Below are 16,161 nucleotides of genomic sequence, written 5' to 3'. Positions count from 1 at the left end.
TTTTATGGGTAGCGCTGACTCTATATATGGTTTTAAGAAGTTTCTGAGGAAAATATCAAACAGACTAAGTCAATATTACTTAAAACTAGTTCAATTCTTAACGTAGTTTTATGGGAATCCTGGATTGGGGTTGTTGAAATTTTGACAAAATATGTTTAACTAGCGTGAAGAGAACTTGCAAACTCTACGCAGACTGGTTTTGTTCCCAGTTTTTTCACTCGGTGTCATCGAACGAAGTAGATAATTTTTTTAGTTAAATAGATTGATTTTTATTTTTTAACTCTGTAATTGAAAGTAGATTAATTTTAACACTAGTAAAACCATAAGTTTATCATGCCTGATGAGGCATGATAAACTTATGGTAAAACACATTCCTGCTTGGAAATTAACTATTATGTTCATGATGGATTTCCTAGTTCCTACACAACACACAGCGTTATATAATATACTTAAATATCTCGCAGCTAGTAAAACATGATATATCCTCAAAAATTAAGGTGTTCGATATCAAGGCTAATGACAGTTTCCGTTCTAATCAATCATTAGAAACACATTACATTTAATTAAATAGTTTATAAAATAATACAATGACTATGATTAATGTGGAATTGCAACGATTATTAAAATGTTAATGAATTAAAAATAGAAAGTAATCACTTAGTACAGTCAAAAGTCCATCGTGTACGCTTATTATACTGAGTGGTTGTCGTACAAATTAGAAAATTGGAATGCGTAATAAAATTTAAATAATAAAATTGGGATGTTTAATCGAATTTAAATAAATAATAAAATTTGGATGCTTATACTCAAATTTAAAAAAATAATAAAATTTGGATGCTTATAATCAAATTTAAATGAATGAAATTGGCATGCTTCTTAGAATAAAAAAATTGGCATGCTTCATAGAATAATAAAATTGGCATGCTTCATGACGTTGCATTAAATCCATGCTTAGTGAAATTTAAATGTACAATAAAATTGTCAAGATAGATAAAATTTAAATGATTAAATAAAAGAGGAATGAATAATAAAAATAATTATCTATGGATCATTTTAATGACATTGAAGATATGTGACTTACATAAATAAATAATAATTTCAATTTAAAAAGAAAAGAGATGAATGATGATGCTACATAAAACAAGAAATTATATTCTAAGAAGAATGTTATTGGAACACAGGAAAATAGTAGAAAAACTTCTTACATCTAAATTATAAGACTAGTTTAAAATTTGAATTTTCGCGTGCATTCAAGCAACAGGTCCCTTTATTGGCACCCAAACCATGCTGGCTAATCCCCACCAATTTGTTTTTGCAAAGAGAGGAACCAATGAGACTTAACTCATAATAATACATTTTAACCCTAACCAAACCTTGCCTATTCTGGAGGAATATTATGGTCATGTTTATAGGGCGTAAAATGTACTTTCCTTATGCTTAAGCAACTATATTTCGTAATTATATTTGTTCCTAAATTTTAGAATGCTTTTATGAAATTCAAGTCTAACGTTAAAAATTTTGCATTTTTACTGTGCCCCGGTTTAACATAATTGATCACTTCATTTCTAACTAGGTTAATTATTTATAATAGTTACAAAAAAAATTAAACCGTCACCAGAGTGGCCGGCCCTTCATCCATTTGGGGCGCTTGCGATGGCACCCCCTCACCCTTCTCTTCACCTTGGGACGCTTGCGATGGCGCCCCCTCACTCTTCTCTTCACCTTGGGGCGCTTCCTTGCCCTCCCAAGAATAGAGGTAATAACTATCGAGGCTATTAACTATCTTTATTGAAATTAGACTATCTATCTGCCTGTTACTTGGTAAGCCATACATTTGCTCTAACAATTATCTAAATTTATAAGTCAAATCTTTTTGCACATTAATGAAAAGGCAGAAGTAGAAAAAAGAAAACCGTTTTAGGAAAGCTGACCACTTACAAACATTGTCGTACAAACATTCCCTAACAGCCTCGTTGTATTGTAAGAACTTTTCCGATATAAAAAAAATAAATAGAAAACTTCTTTTAAGAGTTTATCACTTCTTGACAATACCATACAACTGACTATTTAATAAACATTTTTATTACAATAGAAATAGTATTTATAATGTAATAAAAATATAAATGCAAAACCACTTATAGATAATACTGTACAACTGACTTGTTAACTGCTTTTCAAAATTTATCCCATACCTTTGAGGAGAGGGCAATTACGTTTCATATGCCCTTCCTTTCTACAATTGTAGCAAATTCGGGGCCGCCTTGAGCCCCGTTTTCCTACCCTGCCCCCACGACCACCACGACCGCCACGGGCACCGCGACGGTTTGACTCTGCATGAATGTGGAACGTGCCACCGCGGATTGTACATCTATCTTTGGTCGTTTACAAGGAATTTAAAAAAAATTACAATTTCACGTCAATAAGTGTTCAAAAAATCTATTTTTAAAATAGGCCTATGCCTTGTTCATATAAATAATTCTTCAAGTCGTTAAATATATACCTTAGTTTAAAGAAACATTTATATATAAATATCCTTAATATATTTTAGCAAAGAACTCACTCTTTTTAGTCCTTGACCGCTTCCTTGAAGAGTCGAAAGAAAAAGAAATGGCATTCGTGAGCATCGTGCCAGATGGAAATTTCTAACGGCTAAAAACTATGCGTATCAGGGCCGGTAATAAGCACAAGAGTGGAAACGGGACATGGTTCAATTTTTTGCATTATTTTTTAAAAAACTGAGGGGGTCACTGGACATTGTGACTGTTCAATTTTCCGAAACTTGACTAGGAAAATACGACACTATCTTTGCTTATTCTAGTGGACAATGTCTTATGAATTTTGTAGTCAAACGGAGGGGGAAGGGGGTCACTGGACACATCATTTCCCTATTTCCAACCCTGCTATTAAAAAAATTCAGTGGCTCCATCCGTTGACCTATTCCTACAGCCAGCCAGAGTGCGCCTAAAATTAATTTTTCGGGAAATTAGGTTGATTCTTGGGTTTTGGTACCTTTTATTTCGGCTGCTACTAATTATTATTTCTAAATAATCTTTTGAGGGTTAATAAGTTTAATTCGTTTGATTTCTTTACAGGGTATTTATTAAATTATTTCTCTGTTTTTCACCTTTCTAATTTTCTAATTTTTCTTTTTTCCATTCACGTTAAGCCTAATACTTTCTACTTCATTTTACTGTATGCTTTTTTTATTTAAGAGTGTATATAATTGTAATTCTTTGTGGGACCAAAGTGTTCTTTGCGCAACACTCGATTGGACATCTTTGTGGGTCCAAAGTGTTCTTTGTGCAACACTCGATTGGACATCTTTGTGGGTTCAAAGTGTCCTTTGAGCAACGCTTTATTGGATTTCTTTGGGGTTCAACGACTTCTTTGTGCAACGCTTTATTGCACTTCTTTGCTACCAAAGGTGTTCTTTAAAAATACACGCTGTGTGCAATTAAGATCTGTTTGAAAAATACGGAACTGTGTTGCACCTTTTTACGAATAATAACAATGGTTACAACTGAAGCAGTTAAGGGAAAAAAGTTGCGTCAAGCAATGCAAAAAAGGAGAGCGCAAGAAAAGTTAAAATTGCAACTTCAGAGTAAAACTTAGGTGAGGAGTCACGCTAACAAGATATACTGCAAAAAATACTATTTGAAAAACAACGCGTACTTTCAAGGTAAGAATGCGAAAAACTAAGTGTTGCGTAAATCTCTGCTTGAGAAAGTGAAAGTACATACGAAAACTATGCCGCCAGGTGGCGGCATTAATGTGCGTACAAAAAATAAAAAAAACTAATAAGAAACGAATTCAGAAGGGTAAAATGGGTTTTGCGAAAAAGCTCTTGAATCCAGGGATTTTCAAAACGAAAAACCAGAAATTCATGGCTGAAAGCTACAAACGTTTTCTAGTCACACGTTTAACTGAAAGATTAGCAGTATCGAAGTCTGTTGACGCTAAGACTAGAAACAGATCCACCAAATCTGTCTCTCACAAGCTAAAATGCCAATTGTTAGCTGGTAGAATATTACATTTGAAAAGACAAATGTATTCGGCATACCAAGCCAACCTATCAGGGGTGTTTAGTGAATTTAAAGATATTGCTGAGAAAATGAAAAAATTTCGGTCTGTTAATCAAGACAGTTTAGAGAAAGTAGTGGGTGGGAAAAGGCTTCACAATAGCCTGAAAGAAGCATATTTCCACGAAATCACCTATTATGTAATTGGAAATAATGCAAAAATATTGAAAAATGCCGACGAGTCACGTTACAGCAAAATTTTCCAATTAGATTCTGATGGTCTTGTACGAAAGGTGCTGAGAGACCGTGCTAGTAATTCATCTAAAGAGTTGTTTGTTGACGAAATGGGAAATTTTGTTGACATAAAAAACAATAGCACAGCTGGTGACATTGAACGATACTTCCAAGTTAATGAGTTTGGAGCTGTTACGAGTCTTTTCAACATTGTGGAAACTGTGGAGAAGAATCCGAAAGCTAATTTCGTGATTAATGAAGGTGGGCTTATGGAAACTAAACCGAAAACCGTTTATTGGGAATGCAGCGACATTTGTAATGTGGGAAATCAAGCCATTTCGAAAGTACTAGCTTTCGTAAACACGGTTGCGAATGCGAATGAAAAATCTTTGACTAAAATTTTTGGCTCAGATTTAAGAAACCAATTTTGCTCTAAATGCAACGTGTCTATGACACCAGACGGTACGGAAATCGTCGCAAGAATAGTTGCATTCTTAGGACACACCGCGTACTACTGTCAAAGTCATTTGCTTAACTGGCTCCTCATTCTAGAATAAAAGGTATTCTGAATAATATTTATCACGCAAAGGCCTTGATCAACGCTTTGACAAAAATTTCAACTGAAATTGAAACTGGTGATTACGATTCACTCACGGATAGAGATGTGAGTCGGTAGTTTACCAAATACCGCGTAAATTACCGTTTTATATCTAACCGTAATTTTACAATGGTAATTTACCGGTAAATTACGGCGGTAAATTACCGTGGTAAATTACGAAACATTTTTAGTACGCATTAAATGTTCATTTTACACTTAAATGATCAATTATTTCTGTGTTTACTTCCAAAATGACTCACCAGGCGCTATTCGCTAGTCAGTACTTACAAAATTGCGCTAAAAATCAGTCTTTTAATAATTCTTTAATTAGAAATCAGAATTGAAAGGCCACGGCTGTCATCTTGGTAGCAAAAGCCGCAAATACGTGTAAAGGAGTCAGATAGTGCTCACAATTAAACTTTGTTTGAAGTAATGTATTGTAAGCACAGGAAAATATAAATTACCAAAAATTACTGACTGAACGGTAATTTTTGTTTTCCCAAAATTTCAATCGGTAATTTACCGGTAATTTATCAGTAATTTACCCGGTAAATTACCGTTTTTAAAAATTACGGTAATTTCACATCTCTACTCACGGATGTCATGGCGGAATCGAGAAAAATCCTTGCCGCACTGGGGAAAAATTTAAACAAAGAACAAAACAATGCTTCCACAGGAAGCGTGAACGCTCCAAGACTATGGCGAGCCAAAGCGGACAAAATTCGAAATTCGCTCTCCCTCCTTAGATATTTCGCGCTGTCCCTCCTTATAATACCCTCGCTCCCTCTCTTTAAACCTCGCTCCCTCCCTTCAAAACTTTCCCTCTCTTTCAAAACCTCGCTCCCTCCCTTCAAAACCTTCCCTCTCTTTCAAAATCTCGCTCTCCCTCTTTTTATTACCCTCGCTCCCTCTCTTTAAACCTCGCTCCCTCCCTTCAAAACCTTCCCTCTCTTTCTAAACCTCGCTCTCCCTCCCTCCTTATAATACCCTCGCTCCCTCCCTGCAAAACCTTCCCTCTCTTTCTAAAACTCTCTCCCTCTCTTTAAACCTCGCTCCCTCCGTTCAAAACCTTCCCTCTCTTTCTAAACCTCGCTCTCCCTCCTTATAATACTCTCGCTCCCTCTCTTTAAACCTCGCTCCCTCCCCTTATAAAAGCCTCGCTCTCCCTCCTTATAATACCCTCGCTCCCTCTCCTTATAAAAGCCTCGCTCTCCCTCCTTATAATACCCTCGCTCCCTCTCCTTATAAAAGCCTCGCTCTCCCTCCTTATAATACCCTCGCTCCCTCTCCTTATAAAAGCCTCTCTCCCTCTCCTTATGAAAGCCTCGCTCCCCCTCTTTATAATAGACTCGCTCCCCCTCTTTATAATAGACTCGCTCCCCCTCTTTACAATAGCCGCGCTCTCTCCTCGGAAAAAACGGTCGCTCTCTCCCCTCAGTAAAACGGTCGCTCTCTCCCCTCAGTAAAACGGTCGCTCTCTCCCCTCAGTAAAACGGTCGCTCTCTCCCCTCAAGATAGCGTCCGCGCTTGCTTGTTTTTTATCGTTGCCTTCCACAGTACATTTTTTTGTTGGTATGCGCTATTTTGCAAAGCCATACAGTTGCGGTGAAGATATTCAAACAGCTCGCGCTACTTTGCAGACCGTAGTTCAGGAGACTCATACTGCAGAGTCTGTGTAGGTTGAAATTATATACAAATTATTATGGATAATTACAGATAATTATAAAATAAAGTGCAAAATAAACAAAAATCGTATTATCCATAATTTTTTCATGTAATAACATGCCAATTTTCTGGGTAATTTTAAAATAAAGTGGCGTAGCTTATGTTTAAAAAGACAGAGCTCTGGTGCTTAACTATGCAAACGTTAGCTCACACGATTGTCAGATATTGAAGAGGTAATTTCGGAAATTACTCGGGTACAAGCATGCTTGTTGTAGTGTTTTTTCGACAGTCATTTAGGCGGTCCAAAACAGTCCGAAAATTAGTGAGTGCACTTTTCGGCAAATTGCAAAATGAATTAATTAATCTTCATTAACAAATTAATTCTAATATCAATTTTGTCTGTAAGTTGTACTCAAGCATTTATTATGCAACTTTAGAAATAATTGCTTTTGTGTTATGGTTTTAATTAACTTTGGTGGTTGCAAAATTCGAACTCAAGGTTACACAAAAAAATGAAGTGTCTACCCCCTCGCAATTAAGATTGTACGAACTCTACTTTTTGTTCTAATATCTTTATATTTTTGTTAATACCATAAGTTAATTATCCTCCTCTAAGTACACAAAACGCTATGCTTCCTATGGCAATAGTGTCTGTCTGGGTTCCTTTACAAAGACCCTATACCCTATCCGTAACATGTATCAACTGAACATTAATACAAAATTGTGCTGTATGAGCTAGCGCTTCCTACATATTCTTTACTACGCTTTAGGCCTGAAACCTGCCTCGAACTCTTCAGAGAGAAGAATTTTGGGGTTCGGTTTGAAAAATGCTTTCCGCCAATACCCTACGCAAGAGATAAAAATACGAAGTTTTGAGGGGGGGTTCACCTGCCAGCTTGACCACTAACAGAAATACTACTAGTAAACTCTCCCAAATTATAGCTCCACACATTTAGTAACAGTCTCGGCCGTTCGGTGGCTGCACCTCGACAGAATTTTCTCCCTTTCGATCTTAGAGCCATACAAGTTCTGACGTCACGCTACCCTGCCGAAGATACCCAGCCAAAACCCCGCATTTGTGAACTTAGAGGAGGATAATTAACTTATGGTAATACACAGGTTTTTTCTTCGTACTCGTAGAATCTTTTTATATCCAACTATGTTCAGTTACCTTTTCGTCGGTATTTGAAAATTTTGGGAAAAAATGTAACGGAAATATACCGGTGAATTAAGTTTTTTAGGATACGGCCCGCTAAAATGATCTGCTCTATGGGACTTTAACATTAAAGGGATAGAATCGGATTTATCTGAGTTGGTCACACTAACATTGGTTTTCTATAAATTAACCACCCCTAAAAACATGGGGGTCAGTAGAAATCGCGAAAAACATTTGTTAATTAAAATAAACGTGAATAAAAATTAAAATTTTGAACGCCCGATTTAAAATCGGCCACCATTTTCAACCCTTTACCTACGTAGGTAAAGTTCGGTCTCTGATTGGTTGGTAGTAGTTGGAATGAAAACTGTCGTTTAAGGAGTAAAAAGTAGTAGGAACGAGAATCTAGGTCAGCTTGCCTGGTGCATCGTCGTCTGCTTATATGCTTAAGAATGTCAGACGAGAAAGTATTTCTGATCATTCCGGTCCTGAATCTGAAGATGAAAGTTCGAACTCTGATTCTTTGGATTCCGAAAATTCGGAACAATTTATAATAAACGAATCTGAGGGTAGTTCTTCTGAAGTAGAAGAATTTGGTGTGCAGCCATACTAATTCCCGTCAATCTGTATCATACTGCGCTCACAGAATGAATCCCCCTACCAGTAGGAAAAACACTACGGAGCCTTAGAGACTTATGACGTCGAAATTGGTAGAGACGAACTAGTAACGTTTTTCGGTGGTTCGACTCTGTGTCACCAGGTGCCCTCATGATCGCAAAACTAGAGCATTTTGGATCTTTTAATCGTAATTTAAAAATCATTAATTAAACTAAAATATAAAAACATATATATTTTCAGAATCCTTATTTGTCTATCTATCGAAATAAAGTAACCTTATAGGGATTTATTGCAATGAAATTAAAAGAAAGTATCCCTTTAAGCCTGGTTCACACCTGGCGAATTGAGAAGCGAACGGAGGAGCGAATAGCCCGTCATGAGCAGTTCGCTCGTCCGTTCGCCTAGTCTGACATATTTATGGCCATTCGCTCACCCCTTTCGCCCGGAATAGTTTCCAAACTATTTTTACGAGCGAATAGGTCAGCTTTGCCCGTATAAAATGTGGGTGGGTAGGAGGCCTTTTTATTCGCTGCTCAGCTCTTACCTATTATCGCCCAAAAATCTATTTTCTAGCGACCAAAGAAGATTTTTTTTCTTTCTTTCATCCTAATTGGCCTTATTTTTAAGCAATAGAAATTGTGTCGTTCTTCTGAATATAAGGACCCACTATTTGCAATAAAATCTCAAATGTTGTCGGAGTCATTCTCAACCACTTCTTATAATTGGCTCTATCATTCATTCTTAATTTCCACAATAGGTTATAGATACTGAATTAGTTACGACGTTTAATCAAATCCCATACAGTCCTTTTGAGTTTTTATTAATTTTGAGTTTTTTTATAAATCGGTAGTTATTTTTCCCGAAATTCCTAAAAATTTGGTTTTTGAGTGAGCGCAACATTATTAATTGTTTCAATTCCAACCTAACGAAACCTGCCCTATAAAAGAAGCAATATTTTGCTAAAGAAGATGTATTCGACCAAAATAATGACTTTCCAAATATAGTTAAAAACGTATAGAAAACATTTCCAATAAGAAACCGGCCTAACCCAACCTATTTTTTTCAATTCCAAACTAAATTAATTAATTAACCTTATTAACTATATTACAACCAAACCTAACGTAATTTAATCAATTCCAATTAAACGTAACCAAACCAAATTTAATCAATGCCAACCAAATCCAACCTTTTCAAATTTAATCAATTCCAACCAAACCTAACCTTATGTAATCAATTACAACTGCTACGAACCTAATCAATTCCACCTTACTAAATTCTGTATCTAAGAGCTATGGGAGGAACGTGGTTTTGGGGAAAATGGGAATCTGAAAAATTGGGAGAAAAAATCCGATTGGGAGAAATCAGAAGTAAATAGCAGAAGTGGCCCTTTGTACCTTTGGCTAGTGCAAGGCGTCGCGAAACCCCTCAAAAACAGTTCCCGCGCTCAATATTTTAAATAAACCAATCAGGAGGAGCCCAGAAAGTAGTTCTCATTTTCATTTGATCGCTACCTGGTGATAAGCTTCTCAACTATTTCAGTCGTCTGTCGTGAAATTCTATACTTAGAACTCGCGTGCCGTTCGTCAAATCTAAATATGAATATTTCAACTCAATGTGACAGGGTTGGCAAAAATCCGGATTTTTCTTGAAAAATCCACTGGTATGGGTTTTTGCTGGTTTAAACCGGATTTTATTGGATTTATCCAGCTTTTTTTTAAACTACTCTCTAGTGCTTAATTTTAGCACTTCTATTTACATTTAGTGCTCTAGTTCTCTTTTGCTAGGCCGTCTGATAAAGTTGATAAAACTATAGACCTTTCCCTTAGAGATGAGTAGGGCCCCTGATTTAATCGGGATTTTTCAATCCAACCCGACCCATATCGGGTCGAAAACTATTTAAAACGTTTTGCTGGTCGGGTCGGGCAGGGTTATCATCCATCTACCCGGGTAGACATCTATATTATCTTCAATGGAGCAGGGTCGGGCCCGGGTAGACATTTTTTTATTACCTTCAATAGGGCAGGGTCGGACCCGGGTAGACATTTTTATTACCTTCAATAGGGCAGGGTCGGGCCCGGGTAGACATTTTTTATTACCTTCAATAGGGCAGGGTCGGGCCCGGGTAGACATTTTTATTACCTTCAATAGGGGAGGGTCGGGCCCGGGTAGACATTTTTATTACCTTCAATAGGGCAGGGTCGGGCCCGGGTAGACATTTTTATTACCTTCAATAGGGCAGGGTTGGGCCCGGGTTGACATTTTTATTACCGTCAATAGGGCAGGGTCGGGCCCGCGTAGACATTTTTATTACCTTCAATATGGCAGGGTCGGGCCCGGGTAGACATTTTTATTACCTTCAATAGGGCAGGGTCGGGCCCGGGTAGACATTTTTATTATCTTCAATAGGGCAGGGTCGGGTCCGTTTAGGCTTTTTTATGATCTTCAATAGGGCAGGGTCTGATAAATATTTTTCTAAATGCGCGGTCCGACCCAACAATTTAGCGTTGCGAAAAATTCAACTCAGTCTCACGAGTTTCGGGCGCGTCAAACTAACCCACAATATATGGGAATCGACTTTATTATTATTTCGATGAAATAAAGAGGTGTGGGTCAAACCTTTTCTTCCATCTCACTTTATGGTGCCTATATTATTTTTTTTTTGGAAAAATCCACTGGATTTTTCAACGTGGTTTAAACCGGTTTAATCCAGATGGATAAAACCGGACTGGATACCAGCGTGCCAACCCTGCAATGTGATCTTACATACAAAGATCAAAGTGAGAAGAAGACACAAACTGTATTTAAAGGAAAAACTAAAGCAAGTCAAACCAAACCAGATGTGAAAACTAAGAATATCTCTACGGAAGACTTAAGCCTTGGCGAGCTTGCAGATAGGGAAGGGGTTGAAATTAAGGATAATAATTTGAAAAATCCTGGAACTAATTTGGAAATTGGTGTTCTTGGCGCTAAACAACATTCAGCGGCAGTGATTGTTAAAAGAAAACTACAAGGTACTGATTTGTCTGATGAATGTGCAACTCCTCTGAAATATATGGGTGAGAATAACCCTATGGTTGGAAATGAAGCAGACGACTACTACCAATCCTGGAAATCCATGTATTCATCCGCGTTTTCCCGCCAAAATCACCTAGTTAGGACGGCGCGAAATTTTCCAGAAAGTGACGCCTCGCTAAATTAGTCTATTGGGCCACTTCTGCTATTTACTTCTGGAGAAATGGATATCTTAAAAATTGGGAGAAAAAAATCCGATTATTTCTCTGAGATGGGGAGAAATGGGATGGGAAAGTTGATTAAAACCATAACACAAAAGCAATTATTTCTAAAGTTGCACAATAAATGCTTGAGTACAACTTACAGACAAAATTGATATTAGAATTAATTTGTTAATGAAGATTAATTAATTCATTTTGCAATTTGCCGAAAAGTGCACTCACTAATTTTCGGACTGTTTTGGACCGCCTAAATGACTGTCGAAAAAACACTACAACAAGCATGCTTATACCAGAGTAATTTCCGAAATTACCTCTTCAATATCTGACAATCGTGTGAGCTAACGTTTGCATAGTTAAGCACCAGAGCTCTGTCTTTTTAAACATAAGCTACGCCACTTTATTTTAAAATTACCCAGAAAATTGGCATGGTATTACATGAAAAAATTATGGATAATACGATTTTAGTTTATTTTGCACTTTATTTTATAATTATCTGTAATTATCCATAATAATTTGTATATAATTCCAACCTACACAGACTCTGCAGTATGAGTCTCCTGAACTACGGTCTGCAAAGTAGCGCGAGCTGTTTGAATATCTTCACCGCAACTGTATGGCTTTGCAAAATAGCGCATCCCAACAAAAAAATGTACTGTGGAAGGCAACGATAAAAAACAAGCAAGCGCGGACGCTATCTTGAGGGGAGAGAGCGACCGTTTTACTGAGGGGAGAGAGCGACAGTTTTTTCCGAGGAGAGAGCGCGGCTATTGTAAAGAGGGGGAGCGAGGTTATTGTAAAGAGGGGGAGCGAGTCTATTGTAAAGAGGGGGAGCGAGTCTATTATAAAGAGGGGGAGCGACTCTATTATAAAGAGGGGGAGCGAGTCTATTATAAAGAGGGGGAGCGAGGCTTTTATAAGGAGAGGGAGAGAGGCTTTTATAAGGAGAGGGAGCGAGGGTATTATAAGGAGGGAGAGCGAGGCTTTTATAAGGAGAGGGAGCGAGGCTTTTATAAGGAGAGGGAGCGAGGGTATTATAAGGAGAGGGAGCGAGGGTATTATAAGGGGGGAGAGCGAGGCTTTTATAAGGGGAGGGAGCGAGGTTTAAAGAGAGGGAGCGAGAGTATTATAAGGAGGGAGAGCGAGGTTTAGAAAGAGAGGGAAGGTTTTGAACGGAGGGAGCGAGGTTTAAAGAGAGGGAGCGAGTTTTAGAAAGAGAGGGAAGGTTTTGCAGGGAGGGAGCGAGGGTATTATAAGGAGGGAGGGAGAGCGAGGTTTAGAAAGAGAGGGAAGGTTTTGAAGGGAGGGAGCGAGGTTTAAAGAGAGAGGGAGCGAGGGTAATAAAAAGAGGGAGAGCGAGATTTTGAAAGAGAGGGAAGGTTTTGAAGGGAGGGAGCGAGGTTTTGAAAGAGAGGGAAAGTTTTGAAGGGAGGGAGCGAGGTTTAAAGAGAGGGAGCGAGGGTATTATAAGGAGGGACAGCGCGAAATATCTAAGGAGGGAGAGCGAATTTCGAATCTTGTCCGCTTTGGCTCGCCATACAAGACCGACTCTCGGTGAAAGTGAAATCTTGAGTCGTTACGAAAGTCAATTCGCTCGGGCGGCGCTAAATACCAACGAGAGTAAAATCAACAAAACTAAAATGTTAGGTTAATATTGTTAGATTTAAACATGTGTTAGTTAAATAAAAATAATTAAAGAAGGGAAAATTCAGTCTTTTTTGCCTTTATATCCTTGTATGTTTTGTTTTGTTAAATAATTATAGGCGGCTATAGCATTTTCTCCGCGTTGAAAGAAAATTTTACAAGCTGGAACGTCTTTTTTTCTCTTAATTAGAAGTATCTCTTTAAAGAAAAGAAAAAAATATATGAGAATCGGAGTTTGGAAAATTTGACCATGCCGAGAGATTCTGGAGAGGTTTATTAACAAACATGTTGAAATAGGTCAGTTTTTTTATTAGATATTTAAATAGTGACGTCACTAAAGGACATAAACTGATAAGTTTTTTATGTTCCCCTCTTTTTGCGATGTAGTGATAAGCTTTCTGATAAGCATTTTTTGGCTAAATGAGTCAGTTCGTATACCGGTCTCAAGGTGTTAACATGTTAAATTAACTAAACATGATTCTATTCTATGTAATATACAAATTAATAAGTTTAACCCAGGGAAATATAGAATTCGACTAATAAATTAACTATTTCAATATGCACAATTGCGAGTTCTTGTTTTGGCAACTGATTCACGATTTAAATTTCAACATGGTAGCACAGCGTGGTTGCCAACAGGAATAAACAAGTGGAGTCTTTGAAACAAACAACAAGGAACAAAGGACTATTGAACTGGGTAATTGGTGTGTAAGACAAAATGTTGGTGAAATGTATGAAGAAGAATAGACCAAGGCTTATAACGATATAGTCAAGTGAAGTTATGTAAAGATAGACCAAGGCTTAATAATAAAGAAGAGTCATACACGTATGAAAGAATAATCAATATGTCTGACCACGACGAACAGAGTGGGACATTCTCATTTAAGAAACTCAATGATTCAAATTATGATTTATGGAAATTTGACATGCGTATGGCACTCTTGGATTTTGACTTATGGGAGTTTTTCAGGCCCGACCCAAGCCCAGCCCGGTTTTAGCATTTTGAATAAGGCCGAAACCCGGCCCGAGTCCGAGTACATACTTGGTTTTTCGGCCCGTGCAGGTCTCTGAACCACATGCCACGTAGCGATGCTAACGGTATGTCCTCAAGTAGTTACGGTGAAGTCTCTCTTAAAAACTCGAGATATGCCTCGCCATTTAGTCTGGGTGGTAGAAAATGAGGCTCTAATAAATGTGAGCCGACAATTACTCACCACACATTTAAACTAAACTGAACTTGGTGACTCCTAACAGATGTTGCATGTGGGTTTATCTGACGCCATTCATGGTCATTGTGATAGTTCAAAATATCCTCACGGGAGAAAGATGCCTCATCGGTAACTAAAAGAGCCCGTGAGAATAGATGATCTTCAACTCTAGCCACAAACCACCGGCAAAAGTCTAGACGTCTAGGATAATCTGCAGGGTTAAGTGCTTGAACCTTGAGAATGTGATACGGGTGAAACTGATGCACTTTTAGAATTCTCCATACTAAGATGTGATTGACGCCTAACTGTCGTCCAACTTGTCTGGTATTAGTTGATGGGTCATACTCGAACATGGTAAGAACGTCTTGGTCGATGTCCTCGATGCCTTCTTGAAGATCTCGTTCCCGATCATTTCGTGGTTGTAGTTGACCCGTGTCCCTTAAGCGCCGGTCAACCGCCTCGAATGTTCGTCTATCCGGTACGCGACGTTGCGGAAATTGTTCCTGATATTGTCTTCGTGCCTCCATAAAATTATCCCGCACAAGTCCATACATAAGATGCATATCCGCATATTCTTCATAAGTGTACGCCATTATGTCACTACCGAGGGTTTAAGCGACTCTGTGACTTTGTGAACAACCGCATCGCACTTTATACCAACCGACCGCAATTTTTACGATCCGAGTAAAATCTTTTTGCTTCTGATGGTTTTACGTTCTGGCTTATGCGACATTTTCTTGGAGATGGTTTGCAGAAGGAGGTGTATTCAGAAAGTTCAAGCTCTTAACCATGCAGATTATCTTAGACGCCTATTGTTTTGGGCTAGATTTGAAGGCCATCACAATGACCATGAATGGCGTCAGATAAGCCCAAATGTAACAACTGTTAGGAGTCACCAAATTCAATTTAGTTTGTGTGGTGCAGAATTGTCGGCTCACATTTATTAGGGCCTCATTTTCTACCACCCAGACTAAATGGAGAGGCATATCTCGAGTTTTTAAGAGAGATTTTACCGCAACTACTTGAGGACACACCGTTAGAATTGCTACGTGACATGTGGTTTATGCACGACGAGGCACCACCACACTTGAGCCGTATGGTTCAAAAACATCTCGACGCTACATTTCCTTTGAGGTGGATTGGACGAGGAGGACCAGTTGCGTGGTTGGCGAGATCTTCCGATTTGAATCCGTGTGATTTCTACCTTTGGGGTCATATGAAGGACTTGGTGTACAAGAGTGAAGTCCGTGATGTGGACGACTTGAGACAACGAATACTGGAAGGGTGTGAAACAATCCGAAACACACCAGGCATCTTTCAACATGTCCAAGAATCGTTCGTTAGACGGGCACATGTTTGCATTAATGTTAATGGTGGGCATTTTGAACAATACCTCTGAGACTGCTGCTAAATTTGTACATGTACGAATAAATGATACATTAACTGGAAACTCTTCTTTGTTTGTCACTTTGAAACAACTTTTATTAACCAGTCCTTGCACGCTTCTACCTTTAATAATACGCTTCTGCTAGAAAATGGCTCATTAGAATTCTAAGATGGGAGGGTATTGGAAGTGTCTAAACAAGATGAGCAAGCCGATATTTCTTACTCCACATTTGTGACATTTTTCACGTTTTGGGGGTCAATGTTTGGGGGCCAGTACCTCCGAAACTAAGCGTTGTAGACCCCATGTTCTTTGACACTTTTCACTCAGTTTGACCCAAAGAACTCACCCTTTAATTTATGACATGCTTATCAGAAACACCCTGTATATATTAAATCATTCGTT

General features: G+C 38.2%; 1 long non-coding RNA gene across 1 annotated transcript; it reads left to right on the top strand.

The window, feature by feature from the left end:
- The first annotated feature begins 13,141 nt into the window (after window positions 1-13,141).
- On the top strand, window positions 13,142-13,730 carry LOC149621433 (uncharacterized). Its single transcript, XR_016375088.1, has 2 exons — window positions 13,142-13,461; window positions 13,552-13,730. It is a non-coding gene; the product is annotated as an uncharacterized LOC149621433 (long non-coding RNA).
- The last annotated feature ends 2,431 nt before the right edge of the window (window positions 13,731-16,161 follow it).

The sequence above is a fragment of the Phalangium opilio genome, unplaced genomic scaffold, assembly GCF_054372755.1.
Source record: "Phalangium opilio isolate 3A_F unplaced genomic scaffold, DU_Popi_V2 ptg000204l_1, whole genome shotgun sequence".
Lineage (NCBI taxonomy): Eukaryota > Metazoa > Arthropoda > Arachnida > Opiliones > Phalangiidae > Phalangium > Phalangium opilio.
The sequence above is the reverse complement of the archived record's forward strand: the minus strand, read 5'-3'. Positions and strand labels throughout refer to the sequence as shown.